Below are 14,376 nucleotides of genomic sequence, written 5' to 3' on the forward strand. Positions count from 1 at the left end.
CAGGCTGTGACAGGGATTGAACCCCAATCCTACAGCTAGCTACTGTAAAGTGTTGCATTAGCCGCTATGCTATCGTGTTGCCTCAATATATTATAAATATGGCAGCTATCTTATCATTTTACAGGAACGTGTTATCTCACTAAAAATCAAATATGTACAAATGTCCATGTCCTTGCCAACCTTCCAGCACATTTATATTAATCCACAAGCACACATTGTGTCTGTAACCTAATACACCTTGTGAGGTGTCTAAGATTTATAAGAGGTATAGACAGAGTGACAGCCTGCACCTTTCTCACAGGACAGCTATGGCTAACACCAGTGGGCATCCTTTTAAGGTGAGTGGAAAGAAGTTTAAGGGAGATGGCAAAGGTAGGTTTTGTTTACACAGAAAGGAGCAGGTGTCTGGGACACACTCCCCTGACATTCAAGGGTGTTTAAGAGACTCCTGGATAAGCACGTGGATGAAAATAAAATGAGGTGTTGTGGGCTGTGTAGGAGGGAAGGATTAAATTGAATGTGGAGTATATTAAAAGGTTGGCATAACATCGTGGGAAAAGGACCCACAATGTGCTGTGTTGTTCTGTGATCTAAGGAACTTTCTATGCTTTGCTTGTTTAAATCTCTATCTACGGTAAATGACCTTCCAACTTAGTGATTTTATGTGATTCTATGAGGTTCTCTGGCAGTAAATTCCAGATAGCAACCCCTCCAAAACACCCACTGCTCATCTTATACCTATGCCCTCTTGCTTTAGATCCCCTACTAATGGAAAAAGATTTTGACTACCTATTCTATCTATGGCTCTTATAATATATATACTTTTATCAGGTCACTCCTCAGCCGCTTAGCTTCCTTCACTCCAGGGAAAACAAACCTGACCTACCAATCTTTTTCCATCACAGAGCTGTCCTAACCAGACAACATCCTGATACCACAAGATGCTGGAACCGAGAACAGGACACACATTGCTGAGGGAACATAGTAATATTGATGGAGGGAAATGGACAGCGGGTACTTTCTGTTGAGGTCCTTCATCTAGACTGGGTCAAGATAGATAGTTCAGAAAGGACATAAACACAAGAGATTCTGGAGATACTGGAACTGCAGAGTAACACACACAAAATGCTGGAGGAACGCAGCAGGTCAGGCAGCATCTAAGGGAAGGAGTAAACAGTCAATGTTTTGATGAGAGGAATAAGCATCAAAGACACTTCCAGGAAATGTTGACTGTTTATTCCTTTCCATAGATGCTGCCTGATCTTCTGAGTTCCTCCAGCACTTGTGAGTGAAAAAAGATCGAGGGGAGGGTGAGCAAATTCTGGCAGGTGATAGGAGGATCCAGTTAAGAGTAGGCAGATGGGAGATGGGAGGGCAGGGATATGGCCTGAAGCTGGGTAATGACTTGTGGAAGAGATGACACCTAAGATTCATCTCCTGAATGGTGCAGTTCTGCGATGGAGAGACTGGTGATGCAAGTTCTGATTCTAGTTCTCCAGGAATGGAGAGGGTTAAGAAGGGATGTGATTGAGGGGATGGATAGGGTAGAATGCAGTTGGTGAAATAAACAAAAGGACATTGATTTAGAGGGGATCTGAGGGGGAACCTTTACACCAAGAGGGTGGAGAGTACCTAGGATGCACTGCCAGGTAAAGCAGAGAAAGAAGAGTCCCACACAGTATTTCAGAAGTCTCTAGATCAGCGTATAGAATACGGAGGCATAAATGGGTATGGGCCATATACTGAAGTTGGGATTAACACCAAAGGAATGGACTTGGTGAGCTGAAAGGTCTGTTTTCACTCTGTAGATCTCTATAACCTTTGTGGATTTATGGTGTTTATTTAATAACAGGATCACACAAATCATACTCTGCAGGACATGTAATCCATAGCATGAATGTTCTTTAGAAAACAAAAGGCCTTGCTGTAGAAGAAAGTCAGGTCTAGAAACCCACGAAGGAAATCCTGTTGATTGCACTTGTCTTAGGACATTATAGTTTAGTCCCAATAGTGGAACCAATTTTAGGAAACTGGATATAAAATGCTAATGCATGTTTACCACATGCTTTCTTTTGATTTAGGGGTAAATTTATCCAGTTAAATTGTCGCATTATCACATTTTACCTGGGATGGTGTTCAACAGTAATAGGAAACCGATTTCATGAAGCTTTGACATACTTTGCATTCAGTATCATTTTACCAAATACCTGGTGAGGTGATATCACGTGTCATGTGTAAGAACGTGATTGGACGGAATTTGGAGCAAGCGCAGAAAAGACAGAATTATCTAGAAGTGTGCCAGTGTTAAAACGTGGTTGCTGGTTGCTGTTGTAAATAAAAGTTCTAGTTACGTTCTTCCAGGATATATTTCTTTATGAGTACCCCATGGTACGCATAAAGAACACAATATGATGTTAGAAATTGGTCTGGGAGAATAATACGTTTTGCTAACACGGCAGAAGTGAAGATAATCGAAAAAAAGAGTGTGAACTTTTTTGTTGTTTGCTAAGAGCTTTAAACATATAAGTTTTGCAACCTCCATCGACGCTTCAGCTGACTGGAAACGTTGAAAACTGGAAAAGATTTAAACAGCGTTTTGAAATTTATTTATCGGTGATTGGAGCAGATAATAAATTGGAAAATATGAGAGCTGTGATTCTTCTTCACGTGATTGGTGATGATGCAATTGAGGTATATACTGTAACCATTTTATTTTTGAAAATGGAGATAATTTGAATTTAAAAGGGATAATCGACAAGTTTGAAGCATTGTGTTTACTGAAGCGCAATGTGACGTATGAATGGTATAAATTCTTTACATGCAAGCAGAAGGCTGGTCAAACAATTGATTAGTTTGTTACGGAGTTGAGAAACCACAGTAAATGATGCGAGTTTGCAGAGCTTACAGACTCTCTCGTTAAATTCAGAATTGTTTGTGGCATTCTAGATAATGGTCTGAGAGAAAGACTTAGAAAAAGAATTGAATTTGGAAAAAGCTGTGACACTCTGCAAAGCTTCAGAGACTGTGATGTCACAGGCTAAAGAGCTTTTTATTGAGATCGGCAGCGTAGACGCTGTAAAGCGCGAACACATTAGAAAAAAATAATGAAGCGACAACAAAACCAACAGAGAGCAAGACATCATCTGAAAGAAAAAACTTTGTGATTGCTATGAGCAGCAGCACTGACCTAAAATGTGTCCAGCATATCAGAAAGTGTGCAACAACTCTGGTAAGATTAATCATTTTTCATGCTGTTGCAGAAGTAGAAAGGAAATAAAATACGTAAATGTAGTGCTTGAAAATGAATGTGGGGAATTGTATATTGATGTACTTTGTGAAAACAAAGTAAAAATGATTGGACTATGCCATTGCAAGTGAACCAAAACATTATTCTGTTTAAATTGGATACTGGAGCACAAGTAAATGTTCTTACAAAATCTGTGTTTAATTCATTAAAGCCAAGATCAAAGTTACATCAGACAAATATAAAAGTTACTGGGTATTTAGGTGCAGACATTCCAGTTAAAGGAACAAGTGTGGCAGAAGTATCACACAAAAATACGGTTCACACGCTTTCACGCTACCTGCGTCTCAATGTCACCAAGACCAAGGAGATGGTGGTGGACTTTAGGAGATCTAGGACTCATATGGAGCCAGTGATCATTAATGGAGAATGTGTGGAGCAGGTTAAGACCTACAAGTATCTGGGAGTACAGTTGGACGAGAAGCTAGACTGGACTGCCAACACAGATGCCTTGTGCAGGAAGGCACAGAGTCGACTGTACTTCCTTAGAAGGTTGGCGTCATTCAATGTCTGCAGTGAGATGCTGAAGATGTTCTATAGGTCAGTTGTTGAGAGCGCCCTCTTCTTTGTGGTGGCGTGTTGGGGAGGAAGCATTAAGAAGAAGGACGCCTCACGTCTTAATAAGCTGATAAGGAAGGCGGGCTCTGTCGTGGGCAAAGTACTGGAGAGTTTAACATCGGTAGCTGAGCGAAGGGCGCTGAGTAGGCTACGGTCAATTATGGAAAACCCTGAACATCCTCTACATAGCACCATCCAGAGACAGAGAAGCAGTTTCAGCGACAGGTTACTGTCGATGCAATGCTCCTCAGACAGGATGAAGAGGTCAATACTCCCCAATGCCATTAGGCTTTACAATTCAACTGCCAGGACTTAAGAACTTTTTAAAGCTATTATTAATGCTTTTTGAGCTAGTGATTTAGATGCATATCATATTATTACTGAGTTAAGTATTGTATTGTATGTAATGAGTTTTTGCTACAACAAGTGTATGGGACATTGGAAAAAATGTTGAATTTCCCCATGGGGATGAATAAAGTATCTATCTATCTATCTATCTATCTATCTATTTGTGGTCATGCCTAATATACAGTCAATGGGTTTATCTGCCTGTGGGAGACTGAATTTGGTGAAAAGAGTGACACAGAGTCAGAATACAGTGACTTGAAAGAGCGAGAGAGAACAGAATTTGATTCCAACATGGCAAAAGTAAAAGAAGTCATAAAGAAAAATCCCAGACCCATCCCTTTGTTACCAGCATCTGACAAAGCATTGCCACCAAAACCAAACTTGCCGGTACAGTACAATATGGACCTGAAGCCAAGCAGTGGCAAGAATCAGGATCCAATTGAAGAAGTGAAATCACAACTGAAGGAATTGAGAAGTTTTATTGAAATGAAGAAGTCTCAGCGTAAAAAAGAGATTACACAGTTAATGAATGAATTGCAATTTCTTCTCAAAGACCTCAAGAAAGAGCCAACTTCAGAGTTTCCATTAACTGATGCAGACTAGACGAAACGTGAAAATAACACCAAAACACAAGAATTGTGTGAGCCACTGAGAAGGTCTACTTGTTTTCGTAAACCCCTAGAGAGACTGATAGAGACATGTTAAATTATGCATTTGTTTTGATTAATGTTGCTAATTGTCTTTCTTTTTAAGGAAAGGAAGAAATGGTGATATCACGTGTCACGTGTAAGAACGTGATTGGACGGAGTTTGGACCATGTGCAGAAATGACAGAATGATCTAAAAGTTTGGCAGTGTTAAAATGTGGTTGCTGGTTGCTGTTGTAAATAAAAGTTCTAGTTATGTTCTTCCAGAATATGTTTCTTTATGAGTAACCCATGGTACATATAGAGAACACAACACCTGCTACTTTTTACAGGGCTAAATCCCAAGGGAATAGTAGAATAACCTTGCTATGTATTCAGAGCTGAACTGTAGTCTCTGCAAATTTAAACAGGTTGGTAGCACATTGGAATGGCAAACAGATTTCCCTTCTAATTGTCAAATTGAGAAGATGTCAGGAATGAATAAACAGATATCACTCCTGAGAGTATTGTAAAAGCATACATTTTTAAAAATAATACTATATATTTAGCATCAGAAACCTACAAACAGTAACTCTACCATTGTGAAATACAAGAGCATCAGCTATAGCATATTCCCCTCTAACACAGCAGTCAGGCTAATTCTTCTGTTATAAATATCAAGGTCTCCTGAAAGCTTTCATCTGTATTATATGAAGAAAGCTTGAACTTTACACCGTTGTGTCGGTGTCAATAGAAGGTTGGCTGTCTTCCTGGAAAGAGTGGGTAGCCATTAATGTGTTAGATACAAAGAAAAAGTGATCTTTGGACCACAACTTCTCATAATTTCCAAAACTGAATGGATAAGGGAACTGAAGATAATCAGGAAACTAAGATCAGTAGGAAGGTGAGCTGATACAAAGAGGTAAGGCAGCTTTAAATGCACATGGATGGGTTCAGAGAGTGAGCAAAGGTCTGGCACAGAGTTTAATGTTATCCATTTTGGCAGATAAAATATAAAAGGTGGGAGAATGTAAAGCTTGTAGATGCAATGGGACCTGAGTAACTTGGTATATGATTCACGAAAGATTGGTATATATAAGTACAACATCTAATTAGGAAAACTATCTTATTGGCAAAGAAATTGAATACATACATGTTCAGACACAAGATATTCTGCAGATGCTGGAAATCTGGAGCAACAACACACAAAATACTGGAGGAAGTCAGCAGGTCAGGCAGATTCAGTGGATGAAATGGACAACATCTGGCCAAGACCTTTCATCAGGACTGAATGGTCTCAGCTGAAACAGTAAAGTTTTCACTACCTTAATTGCTCATTTGTTCATTTCTCTCTATAGATCCTGCCTTACCTGTTAAGTTCCTCAGGGTCTTGGCTCAAAACATCAATTGTTCATTTCCCTTCATAGATGCTGCCTCACCCTCTGAGTTCCTCCAGTGTGTTATGTGTATTGAACACAGTTGTTGGGAAGTTATAGTTCTGTTAATTGGGGACACATCTGGAAATTCAAGTAGAGTACAGATCTCCTCATGTAAGACAGAATATAGATGGACTGGGAGCCATTTGGGGAAGGTTATTGGATGGAACCTGAAATGGATATTTTATGAGGGAAGGTTAGATAAGCTATCCTGGAGTTTAGAATATGTGGCGAATCATAAACAGAAGAGATTTTTCAGATGCTAAAAATCCAGAGCAATGCACATGAAATTAGTTAGTAAAAGTTAGGAAAAGAGGAAGTACAGGATCTCGGTGTCCTTGTTCATCAGTCACCGAAAGTAAGCACGCAGGTAGAGCAGGCAGTGAAGAAAGCTAATGGCATGTTGGCCTTCATAACAAGGGGAGTTGAGTATAGGAACAAAGAGGTCCTTCTGCAGTTGTACAGGGCCCTGGTGAGACCACACTTGGAGTATTGTGTTCCTTTTTGGTCTCCAAATTTGAGGAAGGTCATTCTTGTTATTGAGGGAGTGCAGCGTAGGTTCATGAAGTTGATTCTCGGGATGGCGGGACTGTCATATGTTGAAAGATTGGAGCGACTGGGCTTGTATACACTGGAATTTAGAAAGATGAGAGGAGATCTGATTGAAACATATAAGATTATTAAGGGATTGGACACACTGGAGGCAGGAAGCATGTTCCTGCTGATGGGTGAGTCCAGAACCAGAGGCCACAGTTTAAGAATAAGGAGTAGGCCATTTAGAACGGAATTCAGGAAAAACTTTTTCACCCAGAGCGTTGTGGATCTATGGAATGCTCTGCCTCAGAAGGCAGTGGAGGCCAATTCTCTGGATGCTTTCAAGAAAGAGTTAGATAGAGCTCTTAAAGATGGCGGAGTCAAGGGATATTGGGAGAAGGCAGGAACGGGGTACTGATTGTGGATGATCAGCCATGATCACATTGAATGGTGGTGCTGGCTCAAAGGGCCAAATGGCCTACTCCTGCACCTATTGTCTATTGAAATGCTGAAGAAACTCAGTAGGTCTGGCAGGATCTACGGAGAGAAATAAACACTCAACACATAGTGCCAAGACCCTTCATCAGGCCTGGAAAAGAAGAGGGAAGAAGCTAGAAGAAGGTGGGGGAGGGGAAGATATACAGGCTGGCAGGTAATAGGTGAAACCAGGTGAGGTGGAGATTGGACAGGTAGGGGAGGGTGCTGAAGTGAGAAGCTGGGAAGTGATAGGTGGAGGAGATAAAGGGCTCAAGAAGAAGGTATTTTTTTATTTATAGATAAAGTGCAGAACAGGCCCTTCTAACCCTTTGAGCTCAGCTGCCCAGCACCTCCAATTTAACCCTAGTCTATTCACAGGATAATTTAGAATGACCAATTAACCTACTAGTTAGTACATCTTCAGACTGTGGGAGGCAACCGGAGTACTTGGAGGAAATCCATTCACACATAGGAAGAAACTTACAAACCTGCTTACACAGGATGCTGGAATTGAACTCTGATCTCTGATGCCCAAAGCTGGAATAGTGTTGGACTAACCACTGTGCTATGTTGGTGCCCCTTCTGATAGGAGTGAAGGGAGTGGACCATGGGAGAAAGGGAAGGAGGAGCGGCACCGGAAGGAGGTGAAAGGCAGATAAGAATACGGGATGTGGCTGCCTATATAAGAAGGAGATTACATGAATAGTTTTCTCCGAAGGATTACAAATCTTTATAACTATCTTCCTCAAAGGGTAGCAAAAGCAGAATTTTTAAATACTTTGAAGTCAGAGGCTTCCAGCTATTTGACGGGAAAAAGGGTAAAATGTGACTGTGGGTAGGCAGCAGTGTAGAGATGAAGATAGAATAAATGGAAAGGAAGACAGGTTCGATGGGCTGTGGTCTCTTCTTCCAGCTAGTTTGTATACGCATGTTTACATATACAGTATGCTTATATATTATCGGAAATGATGTCTTGACAGGATAACTGCAATCATTGTGCAGTTATGGAATTAAATACAGAAACTTCTATAGTTCATGTTCCACATAATATAACCTGTATATTTGATGACAGAATAAAAGTATTTACTCTATTACATAGCAGTTGAAATAAAAAAAGAATTTGATGATAGGATATTATACAGGTTAGTTTAACATGCTCCAATACGGTGTATATTATGTCAAAATCTTCCACATAATGAAAGGTGAGTTGAAGAAGTTCCCCAGGGAGGGGATGAATGGAGCTGCAGACACAAATATGCCAATCATGAAATATAACCTCACTTCACTCATGACTTATAAACAAGAGTTATATTTCTAGATGTAAAATATTGACTACTGTGGGATGGAGTGTGAACAGTATGTCATAGAACCAAGCACATGAAAAGAATGAATGGACTGCGATCTGTATTGATAGTTACTTCCCTGTCACTGGACTACAGTGTCAGCCAAATACAGGCTCAGGTTGCAACACATTCTGTGTCAACTCAAGTTGAAAGTCATCTTGAAGTGGAATCGATTAGACCCAGATTCAGTTTACTAGAAAATAATACTACGCCAATATCAAACTTAATTAGATATAATCACAGAGTCAAGTCTGTGGTTAGCTCCACATCAGCAATAAATATTGAACTGGTGTTTCTATGCCAAGAACTCATGCACTGTGTGATGTTGATCCTATAACACGAGGTGCTGTGTATTTAATATTTAAGTAATATTTGAGTAATCTCAGTGAGTTATATGTACAAATACGTGAATTGCATACATCATCCCGCAACCACGTGATATGCGTGCACCTCGCTTGAAGTGCAAAGCTAGACTTACATTTCAGGATCCTGTGCCTTCCTTTGAATGAATGTTCTGAAGTTACAGCAGCAATGAGGTATTTTTAAAATAAACCCAATCTACCACGCTTAACGCTGACCTCGGCTGACTCGTGGAGATTGCTCACTCCCTCTGTGAGTGTGTTGTGAGAGTGTGGAATGAGCTGAGAGCAGAAGTGGTGGATGCAGGTTCAATTTCAACACTGAAGAGAAATTTGAAAAGGTACATGGACAGGAGGGGCATAGAGAATTATGCTTGTTGTGCAAGTCGATGGGACTGGGCAGAATAATAGTTCTGCATGGACTAGATGGCCTGAAAGACATGTTTCTCACTGTAGTGTTCAACAACTCTATAAAATGCTGGTAACCATATTAACAGGCCACTGTAAATTGCCTGTTTGATGAATTGGTTGACAGATTTGGGCATATAGCATGTGGAGAATAGTTTAGAGGGAAAGTTGGCAAAGGAACATTTGCTCTATGGTCAGATCATAAGATCGTAATACAGAATCGGGCTATTCAGCCCATCATTTCTGTTCCAATGTTTGATCATGGCTTCCTTATTTTCCCTCTCAACACCATTCTCCAGCCTTTTCCCCATAATCTTTAACATTCTTACTAATCAAGACCCAGCCAAACACTGTTTTAAATATACCTAATGATAATATTCTAAACATGGTCTGGCCAGTGCCTTTTTAAGCCTCAACATTGCATCCTTGCTTTTATATTCTAGTCCTCTCGAAGTGAATGCTAACAATGCATTTGCCTTCATTACTACTGATTCATACTGCTGGTTAACCCTGAGAGAATCCTGCATCAGGACTCCCAAGTACCTTTGTACCTCCGATTTCTGAATTCTCTCCCCATTTATAAAACAGCCTACACCTTTATTCCTTCTGCCAAAGTGCATGACCATATACTTCCCTGAACTGTATTCCATCTGGCCTATATCCCTCTAAAACTTTCCTATCAATGTATCTGTCCAAGTTCCTTTAGAATGTTGCTCGTGCACCTGTCTCAACTGGCAGCTTTCCATATATGGCTCACACACTGGGGGAAGAGCTATCCCCCTTAGGGTCCTATTAAATCTCTACCATCTCAGCTTAAACCAGTGCCCTCTAGCTTTTGCTTTCCCGGAGAATGTCTGTGCACATTGAACTATGGTCACCTATGTAGTCATACCTGCACAGGTACTTCTCAGTCTCCACCCAGCTAATAGTCAGCAGCCACTCATTCCTAACTCATCACCTGCAGCCTATTTAAACCCACCTCTCATCCTTGTTTATTCTTTTGAAACAGCCAGCCTCAACCAGATGCTCCTAGCCTTCAGTAACCTTGCTGCCTGTCGTGTTTAGCATCTGTTCTCTTTTGCTTAGTGACTCCTTATGGCTTGTTGTTTTGCAGTTTATTATTAAAGTTATCGCTCACTGCTGAATCATCTCTACTGCCCTGCTTCTGCTCAAGCCTCCTCTACATTTCCAGACGGTATGAATGAACTATCGATTGACCCAAGAGAGTATGTTCTCTTAAAGGAAGTCATTTGTCGACATGAGCACATGCAGAAACAGCAGTGAACCATTGACCATCTGCTTGCTGCTTTCTTCCAACTTTCTGACTAGTTACAGCAACCCCGCACCAGTCAACCTCCTCCCTCTGGGCCCCAGGTTCTGAACTCTTTGAAGGGCTGCCAACCTGATGCCACAACGTCCTGTCCCAGAGTACCTTAAGCTTTGAGCTCCAGCCGTCTCTGTATTCTATGGACCGAGCCAAGATCACCTTTCTGGTCTCTCTCTACACTGGGCAGACTTTGACCTGGGCCACCACTCACTGGGGCAATAACCCTACCATCAGCAATAAATACGAGGAATTCACCACTGGGTTTTCAACCATCTGGGAAGTGGAAAGGATGCAATGGATCAGGTAGTTTGCCTGCATCAAGGTACATGCTCTGTGCTGGATTACACTGTGGAATTCAGAACCTTTACGGTGGAGGACAGCTGGAATGTGGAAGCACTGCTAGCCCATTACCATCACATCTCTTGGAGCACTTGAAAGAGGATCTGTCTACCTCGTCGTTGCCAACTGAGCTCAGAAGCCTCACCACTCTGGCCCTCTGTATTGACAAGCGTCTTATGGAATGACCCCCGGATCATCAGCCAGAACCCCAGTTCCATTCCCAGAACCATTTCAGGTGGGGAGGACAGTCATCATCAATGTCTTTAGAACCCACGTAGAGAGCTCCTCTACCCTGCCCCACCCCCCAAGAGCACTAGCGTCAGTGGAGAAACAACTTGTGCACTTACTGTCGAGCAGTCGATCACAAACTTGTCAAATGCTCACTGTATCCAGGAAATGGTGCCACCAGGTAGAGACGAGGGGCCTTCTATCTCTCTCTGGCCTCTCGTTCCAGTGCCATTGCCCAATCCGCTCTCTCTGCACCCTGCACTCCAAAGCTCTATGCACACAGGAGACTCTGGTGGATTCTGGATCAGCAGGCAACTTTCTGGATTAGACTCTATTTATGCAGCTTGGATTCCCTTCCAAATTTATTTCTCACCCCTTCTGCATCATGGTCATTGACGGACACCCCTTGGGGTCTGGGACGGTTTGAGCGAGAATACTGCCTGTGCACACGAACATCAGAAAGCACTGTGAGTCTCTCCAGTTTCTCCTGGTTACCCCGGTTCTCCAATCACATCCCTCACTTCGCCTGGTCATCTGGTTCATTGCTGAGTTAGGGATCCACCTGCTGGACCACCTGTCTGCAACCTTAGTTGACTTCACTCCATCAATCTGTGCAGATGGAGGAAAGCATCAAATTCACTAACTCCCACAAGAGTACCATGACTCTTGAGCCAATACCCTGCCTCCTCACAGACCACATGACTACATCATTGACCTTCTTCCAGGCTCCATTCCTTCCTGAGGCTATCTGTTTTCACTCTCTCCTCCTCCTGAAATCCAAGCCATGAATAACTACATCACTGAAGTGCTACAGCATGGTTTCATTCAAGCATCACAGACCCAGCTGGTGCAGGTTTCTTCTTTGTCAAAAAAAATTAAGATTTCTGTTTTGATTACTGCGGACTCAATAAAATCACTTTTAAGAACTGCTACCCTCTCTTTTCGATGGATAACACATTCAAAACACCCTCTGGTGCCCAGATCTTCACCAAGCTGGATCTAAATTAATTACAAAAATAAAACACAAAATAATTAATTGCATGTATTCACCTCCCCCCTTTAATGTGACACAACAAATCATCACTAGTGCAATTGGTTTTAGAAATCACATAATTTGTTAAGGCGTAGTAGCGACTGCATCACAATGTGGGGATACTTCACTGCAGCAGGGCCTGGAAGGCTTGTGAGGGTAGAGGGTAAAAAGAATGCAGCAAAATGCAGGGAAATCCTGGAAGAAAACTTGATACAGCCTGCAAGAGATCTGCAAATTGGGAGAAGATTTGTTTTCCAGCAAGACAATGATCCCAAACATGAAGCCAAAGCTACACAAGAATGGCTTAAAAACAACAAAGTTAATGTCCTGAAATGGCCAAGTCAGAGTCCAGACCTCAATCTAATTGAGAATTTGAGGCTGGACTTGAAAACGGCTGTTCTTTTACAATCTCCACGCAATCTGTCAGAGCTTGAGCAGTTTTGTGAAGAAGAATGAGGAAAAATTACAGTGTCCAGATGTGCAAAGCTGTTAGAGACCTACCCACACAGACTCAAGGCTGTAATCCCTACCAAAGGTGCATCTACTAAATACTGACTTGAAAGGGGTGAATACAGATGCAATCAATTATTTAGTGTTTTATATTTGTAATTAATTTAGATCACTTTGTAGAGATCTGTTTTCACTTTGACACAAGAGTCTTTTTCTGTTGATCAGTATCAAAAAAAGCCAAATTAAATCCACTGTGATTCAATGTTGTAAAAGAATAAAACATGAAAACTAAGGGGGTGAATTCTATTGATAGATACTGTACATGCCAGCAGCCCTACACTCTGAGGCATTCCAGTGGGCCCACTCTTCACCCCTCTCCAACGATCTATTTCTGATGGCAGATGTATGATAGTTCATTGCTGCCTGTCTGCAATATGACCAGTCCAATTCCTCCATCCAGTGGTCCTTAGGCCTCCTTCAGCCCCTATTGGTCCCTCAATGCCTGTGGTCCCATGGATTTCTTCACCTGTTTGTCGCTACTCGATGGTGTCACAGTGATTGTGACAGTGATGGATTATTTTTTCAAGGCAATATTACTTCATTGCCCTCCCCAAACTTCCATCAGCGGCTGAAATGGCAGAACTTGATCTCCAACATGCAGTTTGCCTCCAACGCTTCCCTCAGGACATTGTGTTTGTCTGAGGCTCACTATTTGTCTCCTCCTCTGTACCTCAGTGAATTTTTCCTCTGGCTATCAACTGCAGATCAGCAGACAGCCAGAAAGAGCCTATCAGCAAGTGGAGAAGTTTCTGTGATGCTTCGCTACCTCTAGCCTTTCCACATGGAAGAAGTATCTGCACTGGGCTGAGCTGTCCCACAATCTACACACATCCTCTGCAACAGGTATGTAACCCTTTGAAGTGTTCCTGATTGCCAACCTCCCATTTTAGCCACGGAGGAGCCAATGGTGGAGGTCCTGACCTCCAAGGCCCTGGGTCTCCACAGCCAGAATGCTTGGAAGAGGGCATGGAGGCTGTCCTCGCTGCCAGCTGTTCCTACTGCTGCTAGGCACCCATCCAGTCTACTCTGGCATGGGGACCACGTCTGGCAGTCCATCCATGATCTGCCTCTGCTCACCAACTTCCACAAGCTCTCACCCCAGTTCATTGGTCCCTTCACATTTACCCTTCATATCAATCCTTTCATTACCAAATCCAGCTGCCACTCCCTTCAGATCACACCCACCTTCCAGGTGTCCTGCCTTAAGCCTATTGTCTATGGGTCACTCAACCCACCTGAGCCTTCCCAGAATTCTGTGGGAATGCTGATCCTGACCAGCCTTGGAGCCCAGAACCTAGGATGGTGGAAGGTGGTCCAGTGTACACAGCTCGTCAGTGTACAGATTTGTATTGTTGTGGATGGGGCGTGTAGTACCTGGGACGGGTAGAGCCCAGGGAACAGGTCTTGGGTGCCACCTCATTACATCTTGAACCCATCGCTCAGCGAGGAGTTTCACCAGACCCATCCGGATCACCCGGGGCTGTTCAGGGTCAGATGTAGGTGGGGAGAGAGGGTCCTGTCTGACCTTCACAAGCAGGCACTTCTCA

At 42.4% G+C, this 14,376-nt stretch overlaps 1 protein-coding gene and 1 long non-coding RNA gene across 3 annotated transcripts in view; one reads left to right on the plus strand and one right to left on the minus strand.

Annotated features, from left to right (window-relative positions):
- Window positions 1-5,076, plus strand: part of LOC140735178 (uncharacterized) — a 55,473-nt gene extending 50,397 nt beyond the window's left edge. The window contains exons 2-3 of the long non-coding RNA XR_012100710.1: window positions 2,947-3,229; window positions 4,964-5,076. This is a non-coding gene — a long non-coding RNA (uncharacterized lncRNA). The remainder of the gene's footprint in view (window positions 1-2,946; window positions 3,230-4,963) is intronic.
- Window positions 1-14,376, minus strand: part of LOC140735960 (solute carrier family 12 member 5-like) — a 1,160,378-nt gene that overhangs the window by 804,510 nt on the left and 341,492 nt on the right. The window lies entirely within an intron of this gene.

The sequence above is a fragment of the Hemitrygon akajei genome, chromosome 11, assembly GCF_048418815.1.
Source record: "Hemitrygon akajei chromosome 11, sHemAka1.3, whole genome shotgun sequence".
In the NCBI taxonomy this organism is placed as follows: Eukaryota; Metazoa; Chordata; class Chondrichthyes; order Myliobatiformes; family Dasyatidae; genus Hemitrygon; species Hemitrygon akajei.